Source organism: Lepisma saccharinum, chromosome 25 (genome assembly GCF_977018435.1).
Source record: "Lepisma saccharinum chromosome 25, izLepSacc3.1, whole genome shotgun sequence".
Lineage (NCBI taxonomy): Eukaryota > Metazoa > Arthropoda > Insecta > Zygentoma > Lepismatidae > Lepisma > Lepisma saccharinum.
The window spans coordinates 41,881,081-41,900,796 of NC_139253.1; the positions used below are offsets into that span (position 1 = coordinate 41,881,081).

The 19,716-nt window shown below is 38.8% G+C and overlaps 1 protein-coding gene across 4 annotated transcripts in view; it reads left to right on the forward strand.

The window, feature by feature from the left end:
• Cpes (Ceramide phosphoethanolamine synthase) overlaps nt 1-19,716 on the forward strand; it is a 116,080-nt gene that overhangs the window by 51,648 nt on the left and 44,716 nt on the right. For 3 of the 4 annotated variants that reach the window (XM_083111427.1, XM_083111425.1, XM_083111428.1), the window contains exon 2: nt 6,340-6,555. The gene's annotated coding sequence lies outside the window, so the exon portion shown is untranslated. Of the gene's footprint in view, nt 1-2,008; nt 2,092-6,339; nt 6,556-19,716 lie in introns of those variants that run through there. The other variant, XM_083111426.1, reaches the window with a different exon arrangement.

Sequence of the window (19,716 nt, forward strand, 5' to 3'; positions counted from 1 at the left end):
GAGCTTATACGAATTGTTTTTTTTTTTTGGGGGGGGGGGGGAGTGTTGTAGTTTCGCCCTTGTATTTAATACGAGTAACTTTAAGCTTTTTAAGACAGAAATATATTGTTTTTGATACGTTGTACAAATTATGAACATTTTTTTACCAGATCTAGTATTGTTTTACATTTATCAACTAAAAGCCTATAGAGGATATCTTTGTATGGTGTATTCCACTGAATTGGAACTAGTACGTTGATATGTTAGAAAAATTGTGCGGCTTTCTTACAGCAAAGTTAGAGATGACACAATTGAACCAAGATATTAGGTTAGTTTTTTTTTTCTTTCACACTATCTACCGTTCACTATTTTTCAAGAAGATATCGGCCTACATAAATGCAAAGCGTGAAAATAAAGGAACATCAGGCTAAATATATTACATAGTCTTTCTAAATTCGTTGATCGTGCAAAGTAAATATGTATTAGACATTTAATAAAACGTCTCTGCATACGTCCATGCCAGCTGCAATATATTTTTTTGTGTTGGGCTTCGTGTCTTTCTCCCTAGGACTTGCTTACTTATCCAGTTCTCCCGAAAATGGTTCGTTTGGAGGCGACCTCCGTGCTGGGCTGGATGGATCTTAACATGGCCACGACGCCAGGGGTCCCGGGTTCGAATCCTGGCCTGGGCATGGATGTTCTTTGGAAGTGTCCCTTCATCAATTTCATCATATCATCACTTATGCTCATCGTTACTATTAGCCAAAAATGGCAGGAAGAATGAAAGTATAGTCGACACGCTAGCTACGTTAACGATCGGCTGGCTTTAAAGTCCACGGAGCGCCCACCAGCTGCAACAATCACATTCAACGCACAGTGTTTCCACACGTCTACCCTACGCCACCTTGTCCCTCCGCGCACAAGCACCTTCCCACGGTCTCCACATTGAAGTTGCAAAGTACGGCAACAGCGTATCCGCAGTCATGTGACTGAGACTCCACGTGGAGTAGACGAGCAGAGTGACAGCTGCGCCCATTCGCTGAAGGTTGAATGTGATTGGACGAAAACAACTCGCCCGCTGTTTATCCCCACCCACGTTCGTGGCGGCGGCTTTCTTCAGTTATTCGACGTTAACGAAGTAAACGGTTGGCTATGTAATATAAACCAAATCTATCAACCACACTAAGTCTAAAATTTAAAATTATCTAAAAGTAACTAATGTATAAAATAGGTTATCGCTTGAATACTTACGTGACTTTGCTTTGAAAACTTCAAGGTTCTACAGCTAAGAGAACCATTATTACACCTAAAGCGGTATTCAACTAATGAAAAATCACGAGTTAATGAGTTACTTCATTAAAGTGCTAACTTTTGTGCAGTTAGCTAACCTACTGTACAACTGAGATTCTTCCAGATATGAGTCAATCAATACCTAGATGTCACTTTTCATCAAAATACTACATGTTGCTAATTTTACCTGGCCAGATGGCAGAGAAAATAGCCGATGTTTTGAAACTCATAAATTTCAGCTGAGATTTACCCTGCAATGGAAACAGTACAGTGAAAAACGAACATCTATGAATTAATGGAATAATTAATATTTGTGAAAATAAAGTTGTATGTCATCCAACAGCGAAATCAAATATGTCAAGGTGTAACTTCATTTTGACCCCATTTCATTACTAAAGTGATCACACTTCCTGATCCATATATCTGACTTCTCACTTTATAGATAAAAAATAAAAGCAAAAAAATTGCAATACTTCCGCCTTTAGAGTAATTCACCAACATTATCAAACGACTTTTATGGGGTTTAAATCCCTTTGTGACGGGTAAAAAAGAATAGTTTTTTTTCCTACTTTTTGAATATTGCGCGGAAATGAAAAAAAAATCCCTCTTTCTATTCTGTGTAACGGTTATAAGCTTATTACCATGACAGAAAGTCGTAACAAATTGTTGTAAATTTTTAAAAAAAGTAGGGAAAAGCTGGCTTTTATTTTCGGATGGTCTTGATTTAGTTCAACCCACAGAAAACCTGTAGTCAGGTTGATGTTGTTGCCAGGCGCTTGCGAACAAGAGCATCTCTGCTGCTATTTTAAAGGTGCTAACAAGGTAAGACAACACTTATTGTAGAGCTTGAATTTAGATTCGGTTCACTTCTCTTTTCTTCCTCGCTTGCAGTTCTAATGGACGCGTATAGTTAAAAATTTGTTGATTCGTGAAACCTCTGCTGACGATAGACCGTCATTTACAGGTCGGGAAAGCCAGTGGTCAGAAGAATTACATTTGTGGATACTGCTTTTTGAGAGTGTGAATGAATTTGAAAAGTTCTGCACTTCAAAAGAAAAGTGCGAACACCTGAGTTCCAAAATGGAGGTTCGATGTTAGCTAAAATGCATTAGCACTAGTTTACCCGTGCCGAACTAGACACTTACTTCCACTGGGGGGAGGGGAGGCACACTTTTCTTATCACTAAAATTTAAAACAAAAATGTTTTTGAATTACTGCTTCCTTTGTTGTTTATATAGGTGAAGTTATATATTAATTGTAATAATTACAAAAATATCAGTATTAATAAAAAAAACAGTAACCAATTATTTCATTAGCATCACACACTATTTTTTCATTCACTAATCCTCAAAATAATATATTGCATCAATGCTTTTTTCGTTTATATAGGTACAGTTATATAGTAACTATGCTAAGTAAAAGAACTACCATCATGAGCAACCAATTATTCACTGTCACTGACATTAGTGTCTCGAAGAACACGCACCCAAAGGCCCATCAAGTGAATTTTTGTCCCCTATGGACATTACCTTTATGTTTACATGAACAAAAATAGTAGAGAAACGTTAGGTACACCCTAGGAAACAATGCAATTTATTATCAATTTCTTTACCAAAAAAATGTTCAAAACAAGAGGTTGTGGGCCTGACGACAGACCCCTCCCCCTTACCCCTCCCGGGTAAGCTAGTATTATATGAACATCAGATTTTTCATATAAGCAATGATAACGTTTCACTTGATGAGCACTGATGACTGGATGATGTTTTTTTTTTATTTGTTTGAGTTTTGTTTTTAAGTCCACTTTTTGCACAAAAAGCTAATCGGGACTGGATTTACATTTTAAAGTGCGGTTCGAACCACTATGTGACTCCACCAGGTATCGAGTCAGAGTTCGAATTCTCAGTGTTGCATCCAAGGAACACAGAGAAAAATGTGTGTTTGGTATAACCAAAAAATAGTTTCTTGTAACCAAATATTCGTTTAGATAAGCGACAAACAAACGATTGTTCACAGAACCAAATCATTTTATTATTTTCTCTGCACATTTGCTTAGAGTTACCAAAAATTTTAATCAAAATTTCAAAATTTAGTGAAGGCTGCTATATTATTTGTTTACGAGTACAAATACCGTTTGGTGAAATCAAACAAAACCGTTTTCCCTGTGAAGATGTGAAAGAATCATAGTTCCCTTGCCTTAGATGTCTAGACAGATAAACTTTACACTCCTCTCCTCTTAGTTATTCTTAGTCACCTAATAGTCTTGGTCGTTTATTGTACGTAATTCCTCAACTGCTTCATTAAGACTCATTCAACTAATCGTCGCCGCGGTTAACGTTGAGATAAAATATAGCGTATAGATAAACCATTGTCCTGATACCGGAACTACAATTAAAGTTGCTCTACTCAGAGCACTCTGGAGTCCGTTTGAAGCAACGGATTGCGCTGAAACTTGGTGTAGATGCTACGGAGACTATACAGAAGCAAATGCTGACGGAAAAAATAGTTCAATTTTCACCACCAGGTGGAAATGTGACGCATAGAATTAAATTTCCCCTACTCATATCCCTCTGAAGCCCGTTCGAAGTAACGGATTGCGGTGAAACTTAGTATAGAGGCTATGGAGACCAGATGGAGGCGAATGCTGACGGAAAAAAATAGTTCAAATTTTCACCACCAGGTTCAAACGCAGAGCTGAAATCTAGTGCATAATGAACAGCATCCCGGGAAACGTTTCCTGCGCCCATTGATCACACTGTCTTATGCTTCCAAAGGGTCGTTCGCGTTGACAGGGCACACATTGAACACTGCTGTACCGACATAAACTCAAATTACTGGTCGTTGTTACTTCAGCGCTACATTTCAACCTGGTGGTATAAAAAATGAACTTCTGTTTTCATCACCATTCGCTTTCCCATGGTCTCTATAGCCTCTACACCTCAATCCGTTGCTTCAACTGGGCTCTAGAGGGCTCAGAGTAGGGGGAATTCAATTCTAAGCGCCACATTTACACCTGGTGGTAAAAATTTGAACTATTTTTTCCCCACCCACATCTCTTCCCCATGGTCTCACTAGGGGTTCCCAAACTTTTTCGTTCCTCGGCGCCTTTAGTGTGTCAATTTTTTTCCGCGGCGCCCAAGTCAGAATGTAGGCTTATCTTACACTAGCAACGCTCAGTTAGTGTGGTTAGGTTGCTTGCCTTTAGGGGAAGAGTTACAGTTTCACACCAGTTGTGCATTTATTTCAGTATCGTCCGAATGGGCACTGCTACTAAAAAACACGCTGGACAAGAGAGTATGAATATCTTCCCATGTTGCAAGTGGAAGCGTTTTTTTATGTTGATTAATTAAGCTAGATACGATGTTTGAAAAAATATGATGAATAAGAATTTTTAGAATCCAATGTATTTCTTATGGAGAATCAACTTCAACTTACGGCTAATCAAATGGAAGTTTCGACTTTTCCGCATGACAATTACATCTTCAAACTGTTCTCTTTCCGTTGATATATTTTTTATGCCATCGGAAGTTTGATATTCCCAAGAGGAAAAAATAAGAGAATACTCCCATAAGCGCATTGCATTTCTCCTTTCCTCCTACGGCCATCCTGGCAGTGTCGCCAAACCTGATGCGCATAAAAGAGCTAAATTTAAACTTAAATGGAGTTAAAACTGACTTTCAAGGAGCTAGATTTACGAAGGCTGGATAAAGTGCCTCCTAGGGCAATTTTAGGTGTCAAAGGGGTGGGAGCGCTGCTATTACCGTTAACTTTAAAGTGATGACAATTTATTCTTAGTTTTCCCCGTTTAAATCCGGCGACATGAACCATCTCAATAATCCACCGATGGTCGTATGAAATCGAAAATAAAGTATTCCCTAATAACAATATTATGTCACCTTCACGTCAGCCATGGCTATAAAAAGAGTAACTGGGGAGGTAAGAAGGGATTGTTCTGCCCATTGCCCCTCCGGCAACGCAACCATGCTAAAATTATCTCGGTTTCGTCTATCGTGTTTCCGTAATTGTGAATGGTATCTGGATATCATGTAATTGACGTCCACCTGCTTCCTCAGATACCCCTTTCACGTATTCTTTCTACGGGGAACCCCATTTCCTATGGGGAGTCCCTTCCCCATAGGTCCCACAGATATCCCATGGTGCGTTTCTGGTAGAGCGCATAAGTTTCCTTTATGATTTCTTTGGAACCGCCTTTCTAACTGCCATAGTTTTCGTCCTACAGAGTTGTGAATTGTACTTTCCCACACGTTCGGTGGTGTCTAGCTCCGGCACTGAGGATCTCTCGGAAAAGTGGAAGAGGAACTTTCGCCTGGGTTTGACGCGATGTATCTCTGGTGTCATTTATGACCATCGCTTATGATACACCCTGTATATAAAAGTTGGTCTATGTGGGCCGGAGCCAGTGATGGCATCTAAGTGGGGTACGGAGGTGGGCGCCCCATCTCACAACCAAACGAGTGCACGAAAGAGCCAGATCTGGTGTCAAAAGGGCTAAGTTGGCAACAGTGCCGCGGAAGCAAGAGCGGGGAAGGGCCTCGCGGAAACTGTTCCTCATGCTCTTAAGTTAAAAATTAAACACATATTTCAAATTCAGAGACATTTTATGTGTAAAAAGTACTAAATAAGCACATATTTGGAAGAATCATATCATTTCAGTGAATCAATACCCGGTGGAGGCATATAGTGGTTCGGATTCTACTTTAAACTGTAGCCAGTCCCGATTAGCCTTAATGTGCATAAAGTGGACTTAAAACACCAAATCAAACAACCAACCATATCATTTCAGTGAAAATATTGGAACATTTCACGGCGCCCCTGTAAGCCAGCCACGATGTCCTAGGGCGCCCCTGCGCACACTTTGGAAACTACTGCCCTATACCAAGTTTCAGCGAAATCTGTTGCTTCGAACGGGCTGCAGAGGTCTCTGAGTTGGACAACGTTAATTGTGCACACCCAGTACCGGTAGCATTACAAGAATTGCTATAGACCTGCAAGTTTTTTTCTAATTCCTGCCACAAGTTTCAAAATTGAGTATTTGATGTCTCTTTCTTTCAGATGAACTGAGTGATTGAGTCTGACGAAGCCTTACTGCAAGGGTCCAGATTAAGAGAAGAGGCAAGAAGGATCAAGGGTCAAATGGATGGATCCCTCGTGCGCCAGTGCAAGGAGACCAATTGGGTTAACCCCCTGTTCGCAAGGTCAAAGTTGGAGAATCCTCCGAGCAGAAGGGCGTTCGGAATGTGGTGACTGATTCCAACTAAAGAGTCCAAGGTAAGAGTTGAGCCATTATTTACTTATTTTTCTAGGCAATTTCTTGTCAGGAATTACACTAAGTGAAAAAATTATGCTACAAACCCCACTTTTTTTTCATCTTCTAAAATAAGTGCTTTGATTACACTTCCTTATATTTCCACCATTTTTCAAGAATGACCACGTGACCTGCTCTGCTGAATTAAAACTATGTGTAATATGACTTTATAGCATAACAAATATGTTCGGAGCTTAATACAAATATATGGTTAATTCATTAAGTCTATTACTTTTCAAAACTGAAATTGTGGTGTAAGAGGGTGACCCTATCCCAAGACACACACATGTCAATCCACCTTCCGCGTACACCCTTGTATAGGCATAGTTTGTGCTTTTAAGGCGATTCTCAGCAACATACATAATATACACAACCATACATTTTTGAATCCTTGTCCCTAGGTTCAAAACTTGCAGTACCTGAAGTTCTGTGGATGATAGTAGGCAATAAACTGGTACTTCTTCAAATTATAACTTAACGTCCATTTCCTTTTATATATATGTTTATTAATATTATATTTACATAAGTTAATTCTTGGCCGTTATTCGCAAAATCCCCATTTCAGTGATGCTCTGTCCCCCCTTCCCGAGGAGAGTGTGTGTAGACTCGTGTAGCCACTGACTTCACGAGTAAAAAAATATATAACCTTCAGTACCAAAAAAGGTGGCTGAAGGTATGTGTACGTGTGTACCCGGTTTCCCACATGAGATGTACTATTGAATTAAATGTGAAAAAATGATCAAGTGTGTGTATTAAAAGAAAGAAAGAAAGTTAAAGTCTCCGCCGATTCATAGTATCAAGAAAATTCTCCCTTTCGTCCCATAGAGAAAAGACACCTCCTTACCTCACCGTATTGCACCAAAACATCTGAGGCCGACTGCTCCCTTCCCTTCCTTTTATAGGCCCCGCTAATCACCTAATCGTTACTGGGAACTTTCCGCTTGTTGGCTGTCCAGAGACACACCTACCTACCCACCTACCTGTAATCAGTGTTGATATAAATAAACGTAGAAGTATTCCATTTCACAAAAATCTGTTGTCATCTTATGATCAAAGGGTCGTGGGTTCGTTTCCAGGGTCAGTTGCATTGCACAGTGGTTCATATCCCGTATAGTTTGAAAGCTAAGTCGTATGTGCTAACAGCATATTTTATGCCACTCCCAGAAAAAAATCTAGATCCGCCTATGATGAGTTGATTTAACCGCGACGATGGAAAGACAAGGATGGAAAGATGGGGACAAGGAAAATCTTATGTATCGTCTGTGTCCTTCAATAAACACCATCCCAATTCCCCTGGAGTTGTAAGAAGACAACGAAGAATATCAGGCTGTGGGATACAAAACTGTAATCTACCGAATACGTGCCAGTAATAATCATTAGATATACTCTGTCTCGGATATCTCTTTTGCAAGGCCGCGCGCAGCGTGGTGCTCTCTGCACGAAAAAAAAGATCAGTCAAGGTCGGAGCTTTCCCTTGCCTCCTCCACACCCCTGGGCCTCCAGGGTTGCCCCACTTCTTCTAAGTTGCTCATCGACACCGCGCATTATACATATGTGGTTGATTTCGTCGGTTGAAATTGTTACTTATTGGCAACACTGTGGCGACGTGACCTTGACTGGACTATTTTCATGGTCTTCGCTTTAGTTGTGTGTAGGGTTGCCAGATTTCTAAAATAAAAAAACGGGACATATAGATGTGGATATAGTTAAATTTATATAACATTTTTTTAAATATTACAAAATCAATTTCAGTTTAGAGCATTGTTAATGCCGAATTTTTAACATTTTGACAAAATATGTTAATATTTGAGTGAACACTTGGCGTCCTTTAAGAGGACCTTTCTTTAGAATAATCACCACTATAAGAACACTTTCTTTTTGGCATGACGAAATAAAAGAAAACTTTTTTACATCACCTAAGCCCTGAATATTATCCACTCCACTCTGATTCCATTGACCAAGAAAAGAAACAAGTGATAGCTGTATTAGAACCAGAACTGCCTTTGCCAGTCGTGAGTCGCTTCTTATTCGACATCGGGAGTTCTACGCCAATGTTAATATGAGGATTGAGTGGTAAATGGTAATTGGTATCCAGTTAGGTTAGTTATAAATTGTTATTAATTTCTTGTTGTATAGAATGATTTTGAAATTTGAATTCTTTTTTCTTAGCTAAATACGGGACAACTGGGTTTCCCGAGAACATTTTCCGGGACACCGGGACATTTCTTTAAAGAAGGGGACAATCCCTATACGGGACGTCTGGCAACCCTAGTTGTGTGCCGTGCATAAAACCGTTTTCATTCTCAAGTAAACTGCGCAAGAGTTTATCTCGACTTATCAGTTGTTCGCCCAAAGCTAATCTTTGCTATGTTTTTTCGAGAACGTGCTCAGTACTTTTTAACGTTTAACGCGTCTTCTACTTCCGAACCCGAATCACGTTAGTTGAAAATTCCCCTTTCGATGTTCATGGCGTCGCCGTATCAGTTCAGCTGATTGCTGTGTTCGTTAGGGACTATAGAGCGTCTCAACTAGGGATGGCCAGATCCGGATCCTGGCGGATCCGAAATCCGGATCCGGTTGGTTCCGGATCCCAAGGATCCGGATCCTAAATTTTTTCGGATCCGGATCCGCGGATCCGGAATTTTCAGATCCGGATCCGGATCCGGTACTTTCGGATCCGGATCCATCTTGCCATCCCACATGCGCTTCTTTGGAAAGTAAGAATGTGCTTATAACATATTGTTACCTGCTAATATACATATATATATAATATACATACATATATATATATAATATACATATATATATATATAGTGTGTGTGCGCGCGTGCGCGATTTGTAATTAATTAATATACTTACAAGGGAGGTCTAAGTCTCCCCCTCCGATTTCCATGAAACTTGGCAGGTGTATAGAGCCCCCCACCCTCAAGTGTCAAGATGAGGAGAAATTGAAGTGGGGATCTGACCCCGAAACCACGTAAATATGGCATAGGAAGAAACAGGGGGTATAGGGCCTCTCTATACACCTGTCAAATTTCATGGGAATCGGAGGGGGACACAGGGGTCAGATGATCCCCACGTCAATTTGTCCTCATGTTAACAATTGAGTGGGTTTTGCCCCCTAAAACAGTTTTTTAGCCGAAACAAAAAAAAACACGTATTTCTTCCTTTTGGCCCCTCTATACACCTGCGAAGTTTCATGAAAATCGGAGAGGGACACAGGGGTCAGATCCTTACTTCAATTTGTCCTCATCTTGACATTTGAAGGGATTTTGCCCCCTAAAACAGTTTTTAGCTGAAACAAAAAAACACGTATTTCTTCCTTTGGGCCCCTCTATACACCTGTCACGTTTCATGGAAATCGGAGGGGAACACAGGGGTCAGATCCCCACTTCAATTTGTCCTCATCTTGACATTAGAGGGGAGGTTGCCCCCTAGAACAGATTTTTAGCCGAAACAAAAAAAAACACGTATTTCTTCATTTGGGCCCGTTTATACACACACCTGCTAAGTTTCATGGAAATCGGAGGGGGACACATGGGTCAGATCCCCACTTCAATTTGTCCTCATCTTGACAATTGAGTGGGTTTTGCCCTGTAAAACAGTTTTTTAGTTGAAACAAAAAAACACATATTTCTTCCATTGGGCCCCACTATACACCTGCCAAGTTTCATGGAAATCGGAGGGACACAGGGGTCAGATCCTCACTTCAATTTGTCCTCATCTTGACATTTGAGGGGGTTTTCCCCCCTAAAACCGTTTTTAAGCTGAAACAAAAAAAACACGTACTTCTTTCTTTGGGCCCGTTTATACACACACCTGCCAAGTTTCATGGAAAGATAACCTCCCTTGTTAGTCTTACACTTTGTAATTATATAACACTGCATATATTATAATGTTTAATTTTAATTTGTAAAACTGTAACTAGAACAACTGTATAATTTTTGTATAACATTTCTATCTTGTTATATGTGTTAAAGGTTTCATCCTGGAATGGAATGTCTCACATTTATGTGTGTTTTCATTTCAAATACATTCGAATAAATACATATTCGTTTCAATGGCATTTACAAAATCACCTCTGACATTTTATGTTAAACAAGTAAGATTATTTTTGTGCACGAGTGTGTTAGCCGATGCGTAGCAAAGTATTTTAGGAACAACACTTGAAAAAAATTCTTGTAGGACTAACTAATGAAAAAGTTCTTTGTAATCGAAGATCATAATACCTTTTAAGGTGTGGTAATATTATAATGGGATTGAGATACGAAACTCTCGGATCCGGATCCGGAATTTTCGAACCCGGATCCGGATCCGAAATTTTCGAATCCGGATCCAGATCCGGAACTCTCGGATCCGGATCCAGATCCGAAACTTTCCGATCCGGATCCGGAATTTTCGGATCCGGATCCAGATCCGTAACTTTTGGATCCGGATCCGAATGGATCCGGATTTTTCGGATCCGTTTGGCCATCCCTAGTCTCAACCTTAAAAGTCAGTATGGGTTAAATGGAGCGCGTCATTGCCAGATCAACGAACGGAGTCGCATCAAGTCGCTGTTAATCGCTAATGATTGCGACAAATTTACTTCCTTAATATTGTATAGGAAATCATCAAAATCTATGTATTTGATGCATTTTGGGGGGAAAAAACGATAGTTACCTCAAGATTTGCATGTCAATGTTTATATTTCGACGTAACTATTTACCATTTTACATTTGCATTATATGTGTAATACACGACGCAACTATTGTTACTTCTCTCGTTGAATGTTGTATCATTTTATAACACCATAACCATAACACCAACTGGAATGGGGGACTGAAGTTAAACAAAGAATGGGAGAAGGTGTTAGAAAGAGTGGAAAGGACAAGAGAAAAAGAGGAGAGAAGAAGGAAGAAGAATGAATGAAAAAGAGCGTGAGATAAAAAGTCCAACCACATTCTAGATGGAAGTAAATATGATTAGCCTTTTAGGTGAAAGTATACAGTTGACAAGGGATAGCCAGCCACCTGCTAGAATGTTCCAGAACAACTTTCTAATAGTCTGGAGGGGAGTAATGTTTGTGTATATATATCGTCCTGTTTTGTATCTTGTTACATTTGTACTTGGTGCAGAGTCTGAAGAAGACCTTGCTAGAAGGTTCAAACGTTACGTTTAGTTTATGTTTTATAATAAAATAAATTACTGCCTTGGTCAGCATATTGAGTTTTTGTATACTTTACATAAACAGAATTAAATAAATGCAAAAACAAAGATTAAGATACATTTTTTACGGAAAATAAAGCATAGTAGTAATGGCAGCATTTTATTCCTACGCGTCAGCAAAAATTTGATGCGCCTGGTGTTATGTTACATCCGGTCGTAGCGGGCCACGAGTGGTTTTATTGTTGAGTCAGCAGAACGTGTCTGATCACCTTGAAGACATCGGAAGCGGTGGGGGGAGGGGGTCAATGGATTTGTCACGTTGTTTCTTGATGTATGCTAACCTAACACGTGTGTGTGTGTGTGTGTGTGGAGGAAATGCGCGCGCAACCATTGCGTATGATTCAAAGAGATGAAGAAATGATTTAAAGATGGCGCCGAAGGTGCTTTACCCCGAAAGTTTAGCGGCTAAGGTTATTGCTCTGTAAAACAAGAGGCGTCGAGGGTTCGATTCCTGGTAGAGTCAATATTGATTGATTGATAGATTGAGTTAGTTTTTTTAAGTCCACTTTATGCACGGCAAGACTAATCAGGAGTGGACCTACAGTTGAAAAGTGGTGATTCGGACCACTATGTGCCTCCACCGAGTATCGAACCTGGGACCCCTTGATTACAAGTCGACGATGTCAATATTGAATGATTTCGATTAGCCTGTGTGTAAATAAAGGCAACAAAATGGTTGAGTTCGAAAATCGAGTTGGGTTAGTGGTTAATGTTGTCACCTGGCAATGAAGAGGTCGTGGGTTCGATTCTCTAGGTAGTTAAATTAGGCCAATTGTTTAGTCCCGCCATTATAGGTCCACGATTAGTCCATCTGTGCATAAATAGTGTTTGAATAAAATCAATATGGCGGCTTTGGGTTAGTGGTTAATGTTGTCGCCTGGTAATGAAGAGGTCGCGGGTTCGATTCTCTAGGTAGTTAAATGAGGCCAATTGTTTTGTCCCGCCATTATAGGTCCCGATTAGTCCATCTGTGCATAAATAGTATTTGAATAAAATCAATATGGCGGCCGCGTTTTGTGTTTAGCGGCGGCGGCGGCGCGGGGCGGGGCGGCGGAGCGGCGCGGCGCGGGAGGTGTTTTTTTATTCCGCGAGATGTTTCAACCAAGTGGTTGAGGGTTCGATTCTTAATGTTGGTGAAAATTGGATATTCAATTGTATTTGTTTAAAAGTTCCGATTAGCTTTTTGTGCACAAAGAGAAAATGAACTAATTGGAAATAGGATGTTTATGCTGTAATGAAAAGGTCCCGGGTTCGATTCACAATGTCAAATTGGGGGTGAGTCCCCATTAGTATTTAGGCAGGAACAGATATTAAAAATCAAAACAAAATGCCTTTTGATTACAACGCAAAGACTTTACCGCTAATGTATAAAGATAAATTAGAATCTGTTGTTTTGCCGTGTGGGGCCCCAGTACCGATTAGCTTAAATGCATAAAGAGTAGGTAAAATAAGCAAGATGGCCGTCACTATTGTTTTGTGATCAAAAAGGAGTCACAGGTTCGATTCAATCAAAGGAGGCAAGATTCTATGTTTCATTTCCATGTAAAAGTCTAAAGTTATGTTTCGATTAACCTCAATGCATAAAGAGGAATTAAACAAAAACAAGCAAAATGGCGACAGATGTGATAAAAGAAAAATTGAATTAGTTTTTTATAGTGACAAGAAAAAATAGCGAATCATTGTTAGAAATAGAATGAAAATAAAGATACTTGCCTCTGCGTGTCCAGCGCTGTGCAGAAAAGCTCTCATGCTTTATCTCCGACAAGTCCACAATACACATTTTTTTTTATTGTATAGTTAATTATTAATGTTGTTATTAACACAGATTCTTACCAGTGTGAAGAAAAGCTCTCATGCTTTATCTCCGACAAGTCCACAATACACACTTTTTCATTATATAGTTAATTATTAATGTTGTTATTAACAATTGTTACCAGTAAAAATATAAACCATGAGGATTTTTAAAGGGGTGATAAGTGAAAAAAAGCCAAGACACATATTTTATCCCTGTTTATTACCAATATTTACAAAATTCAAAAGAGCCGCACACACACACACACACACACACACACATACATATGTAAAATGTTTATATTGTGTCACCAGTTTATCAGCATGTTATTTAACAAGTTTTTTATTCTTCAAATTTGTTCACTCACCCACATAAGGAATTGTGTCACTATCATATCCACTTTCTGCTGCAACCACTGAATTAAAATGTTTCACTATTTTTTCCACAAGCATGTTCTCGCAAAAAACAAACACTTCTTTGGAAAGTCTTTTTCCGTCGATGTTTTGTATAGACAAAGGCTCAGGTTTTGTACATCCATGTAGATGGGAAAGCACAAACTTCTCCTTATTACATGCATGGACAGGGGAAATATCTGTGCAACCGAAACATTGTTCGCGAAGGTCGAGAATGCAAGATTCCACACAGTTTCCAAAATATGATTTCAGATACGGCGACACTGTTTCACACATAACTTTCGCATGCTCGATGCACACAAATATCTTCATAAAGTTCCGCCACGAACTTTCTGCGATGAACACTATCTCCAGGGAACCGTAAGCTGGTTTCTTTCTTATAATGATCTGACGGCGATTGTACAGTGTGGTTATCAGCAATTCATGTTGCTCACTTAGTGGGTAGGAAACACGAGGCTGCTCACCTGGAATAGCGATGTAATTGTCGATTACTGGAAACAATTCCTGAAGAGCGTGCCATTCCTGCAACTGTAGTTCGACACCGGCCGCCCCGCTTCTGTGTAGCCTGACCACAGGTTGGAAATCCAGATGAGAGGAAAGTCCGATTGAGATAACTTTTGTTTTCGAAGCATTCAAATAGTAGACGTGATCAAATAATATCGACTGGCGTATAAGACTAGTTACTTGTTTTTGTTCTTCAGGTAAATGCTGATCGCTCTCTTTCTGAAGAACCCCCTTGAAATTAGTGTACGGTTGATATCTTTTTTTCAGCGGCATCGAAATAGAGGATTCCATGACTAAGAACTGCGAGATACTGCATGTCGCAGCGTGCAGGTATACATTTGAAGAAATGCGTGGGTGTGTTTTTGAGACGCATGCGCGTGTAGCAAACCAAGCATGTGCTGGACAAAAAAAGGTGGAGGGGGCGGGGCATTACAAAGATCAATGGTGAGAGAAAAATCAGCAGAATATCATAAACGTCATATTGAGGAAATATTGGATAACAAATATTAATTAATTTAATTAAAGCATCAACCGCATTGTCGATCTGAAATTAGGTTTGTAGACAGGGGGCAAAATGGAAAATATCGACGATGTTCTAGTATTGGATTGTTTCTGTATTTCCATCGGTATAATCCTCCACCACATTTGAAGCATACTGTTTTATCCTCTTTTTGAATGTAAAATAATCCTGCTTCGGACAGAGCTTCTACAAACGGGAATTCTTTTGATTGCCAGTTTCTGAAAGAGGACAATCTAGCATTGAAAGATCCCATCTCTGGATATTGCGTCATTGTTCTGTAAAGACACAAAACAAGATAAATATTATAAGTAAGCTGTTGTAAACTGTAACGCTACAAAATTATTAATATACTATTAGGACTATATGTAACTTGTATAAAATTTCAAACAGTATTTACTGTCAATATTTTCTAGTATACGTACCGAGTATTATAAATTTAATTTACGAGTCAGCAAATAAGTTGTTATAATATTGTCGTTTTTTATCGGTACTGGGAATAAAATTTGAAATTTATGCATGGGTTTACCAGAGGCTCTATGGAATAAATACAGAAAACAGTAATGCCCACAGTACACAGACCCGTAACTTTGTATCTGATGAGTGTTGTACGTATAGAATTTAGAGTTATTTTCCAAAAATCGCAAATGGTTATGCACATGTGGAGGTTTTCCGTAACTATCAAAAAATTCCCCCCGGGAGTTACTGTCTATGTAAATTGCTACCCAGTGCTTCCCGGGGCTATCTTTGGGATCTGTATTTACAATCAACGCTGCTGGTAGTTCCACATGTACAGGTAATTCATTAGCTGCGAAAACCCCAACATGATGATTGTCAAAGGCTCTATTTGATATTAACCCGTGAAGCAAATTTAAAGTCGACAGCATTGCTGGACACTAAATAGTAATATTGTGCAACTCACCTTTTTATACTTCAAAGTAGACGGTACACGTCACAGTAGATTCCAGAACCAATTTGATCTGGGGGCCACCAAGCTGTTTATCGTTGTTGAAACAATGGAGAGCTATCTAACACAACGCTGATGCTCGGAATATGTAGGCGGGGTTTACAAACGCGCATGCGTACAATGCTATCTGGCATTTGTTGTGCTGTTGTAAAATGAATTTTGTACTATAAGAAAATTGTCTGTATGTGCGTATGTGTGTATATATATATATATATATATATATATATATATATATACAGACACACACGCATATTTATTTATTGATGAAGTGTATATATATATATATAATACAATACAATATAATATATATATATATGTAATTTGAAGATACAACATATCAGTAAAATCTAACTAGAAAAATATTCATAACATTCGACTTTTATATTATATGTAATTTAAAACATTCTTCACAGTTTGAGAAATGGAGTGCTTGTGGAAACACCCGTTCTCTGCAATATTGGCTGGTCCATCAGGATGTGGAAAGACATATTTTGTGAAGCATTTTCTCCAGTGTTTACCCCAAATGGTAAATGTAAAATTCAACAATATTTTGGTGTGCTACGGGGAATGGCAATCTGCATACAATGATTTCCCTGGTTTTGTACAATTTCGGGAAGGAATGCCTAATATTGACCAATTTGTGCCAAATTCTGGACCTCATCTTATTATTATCGATGATCAGATGAGGGAATGCGATCAAAGAGTCACAGATTTATTTACAAAAGGGTGTCATCATCGTGATATTAGTCTTTTCTTTATCACTCAAAATCTATTCCATCAGGGAAAAGGGAATAGGGATATATCTTTAAATAGTCATTATATTGTATGCTTCAAAAATCCAAGAGACAGAGCCCAAATTAATTATTTATCTAGACAAGTATACCCGGAGAATCCAAATTTTATAAAAGATGCATATTACAATGCCACCGCTGAACCCCATGGATATTTGCTGTTTGATCTGAAGCAGAACACTCCGGAAGAAGTACGTTTTCGGTCGCGGATATTTCCCGACGATGATATCAATTATGTATATATTCCTACAAAAAAAGCAAGCATAATCACTAGTCGTTTATTCTGTCATCATGGCTCCAAGAGTGAAACACGCTAAAGTGCTCCAAGTTTTGTCGGATGCTAAACCAGCTCTTCGCACAGCGATATTACAAGCTGCTGATTCTTCCTTAGTTAATTCAATCTGTGAGTGTTGTTACAATGTTCTAAAAGGGAATGTTCCTCTTTCAACACCTCAGAAAACAAGATTGAGCCGGTACAAGAAGGTGATACGTAATCTCTCTGCCAAAGGACACTCTACAAAGCAGAAGAAACAGATACTAGTGCAACACGGAGGATTTCTACCTGCGTTATTAGCCCCTTTAATAGGAGGTGTGTTATCAAGTTTATTTAAGTGAAAAAAAAAATCTGAACATGGAGCATGCCAAAAAAATGGTTATAATACCTCAAGAATTTATGGATAACATGAGACATCCTGTTATGTCTGCACCGTCTACATCCTTATCGCAATTGGATCAGGATATGTAAGTAATTTTGAATCTCAAAGGTCTTTCGGATGATGAAAAATGGAATCGTTACAGTATTGTGCTCCAAAAATTTCTGTCTATTACTCGAAAACAAAGAGAACCTGTGTCGCTACCGATTACAGAATCTACTGAGAAGTTGACTGATATGAAAGAAGAAATTCTAGCTGCTACACCTAGCATGTATCGTAGAAAAGCCGAACTGTTGTATGAACGTCTTTTACATAATAGTAATATTGATTGGGATAAATATGGGGCAGTTTTTATTAACAATAATAAAATTGAAGGCTCAAATATTGTCGATCTAGTATCGGATATAATTCGACCACGAAAAACAAGCAATCCTGTTGGGTGGCAACTATTCAATAGAGCTCTGGCGTTATCTAATATTCCTCAAGAATATATTGGAAACCCCCGGAGACAGGAGTTTATTCAACAGATTGTTTTTGGCAACCCCGGACGCCATGTTCCGCTGTCCGGAGCTAACCAAGAAGAGGCACAAGAATTAACAGAAGAAGAAGAAGAAGAAAAGGAACCAATTTCTTTTGTATCATCATTTCCAGGGCACAAACGTAAACGTACTGTTCCAGTTTGGTCAAGATACAAACCATGAGCGAAAAAATATTAGAGAATATCTGGTACAATCCATCTCATCCAGCATCCTATTCTACAGCTTCAACACTATGGAAAGCTGTAAAAAAATCCATACCATTGTCAACAATCAAACATTGGTTGACAAAGCAAACTGCATACACTTTGCATAGACCTGTAAAGCGTCGATTTCCGAGAAACTTTTATTTTGTGCATAATATCGATGACCAATGGCAGGCTGACTTGAATGACATGCAGAGTTTGCGGAATCACAACAAAGGGTACAGATATATACTCACAGTTATCGATATTTTTAGCAGGCATGCTTGGGCTGTCCCTGTAAAAAATAAAACTGGTGTATGTATAAAAAAGGCTTTCCAGCAAATTTTCAAACAAAGCAAAAGAAAACCTTTGAAATTACAAACTGACAAAGGCCGTGAGTTTACCAACAGTATTGTGCAGGAATATCTCAAAAAACAAAATGTAATTTATTTTACAACAAAGAATCCTGATATTAAAGCTAGTATTGTTGAAAGATTCAACAGAACTTTAAAGGAACGCATGTGGAAGTATTTTACTAAGCAAAGAACCAGCTGTTACGTTAATGTACTCCCAAAGCTTTTGAAAGCTTATAATCATAAAATTCACTCGAGTATTAAAATGGCACCAGCAGATGTTACTCCTGAGAAGGTTTTGAAAGTATGGCACAATATGTATGACAAAAAACTCAAATCTGATTCATCTCCACTATTGTCATTGAAGATGCCATTCAAAATAGGAGATACAGTGAGAATAACAAAAACCAAAAAACGCTTTGACAAAGGTTACATGGAAAATTGGACAAGAGAAATATTTGTGGTGGAACGTATTTTGAAAAGAAATCCTCAAGTGTATGAATTAAAAGATCTACAAGGACAGAAAATCGATGGAACATTTTATACGGAAGAGTTGCAATTGGTCCGCTTACCGGATATGCATGAAATTGATAAAATCCTTGCGACCAAAGGTAAAGGAGCCAGTAAAAAGTTGTTAGTTCATTGGAAAGGTTACTCCAGATTATTTGACAGTTGGATTAGCGCATCGTTTTTGGAGTCAAAAAGAGAGAGAGAGAGGCATAAATTTTTGTAGGTATTCTCATCAGTGGTACAAATAACCTTCATAACACATCATGAGAAAAGCAAACGCTTTCTACCTTACTTTGCCTAGTAACAGTTCCATGAAATATTTCCCAAGTAATACTCTAACTAATTACACCACAAAGCTTCAGAACCGTGTGGAGTTGGACACCAACAAATGGGAGATGGCATTGGTAGAAGTGCATTATCCTTATTCAATACTAAACATTACAAGATTTAACAACTATATTCAATATAAATCTATGGATGATGTCAAATGGAACGAACTTCGAATATCCGAAGGCTATTACGCATCGATAAACAGCATTGTTGCAGAAATCAATAAATATTCTGAAACATTAAATTTTAGTCTCCGAAATCATCCTGCGTACAAACATGTGACTGTTGATATATCTACCAAGCAGAGAAACATAAATGTACGATTGTCACCTCAACTGGCACGGATATTAGGTTTTAAACCGACC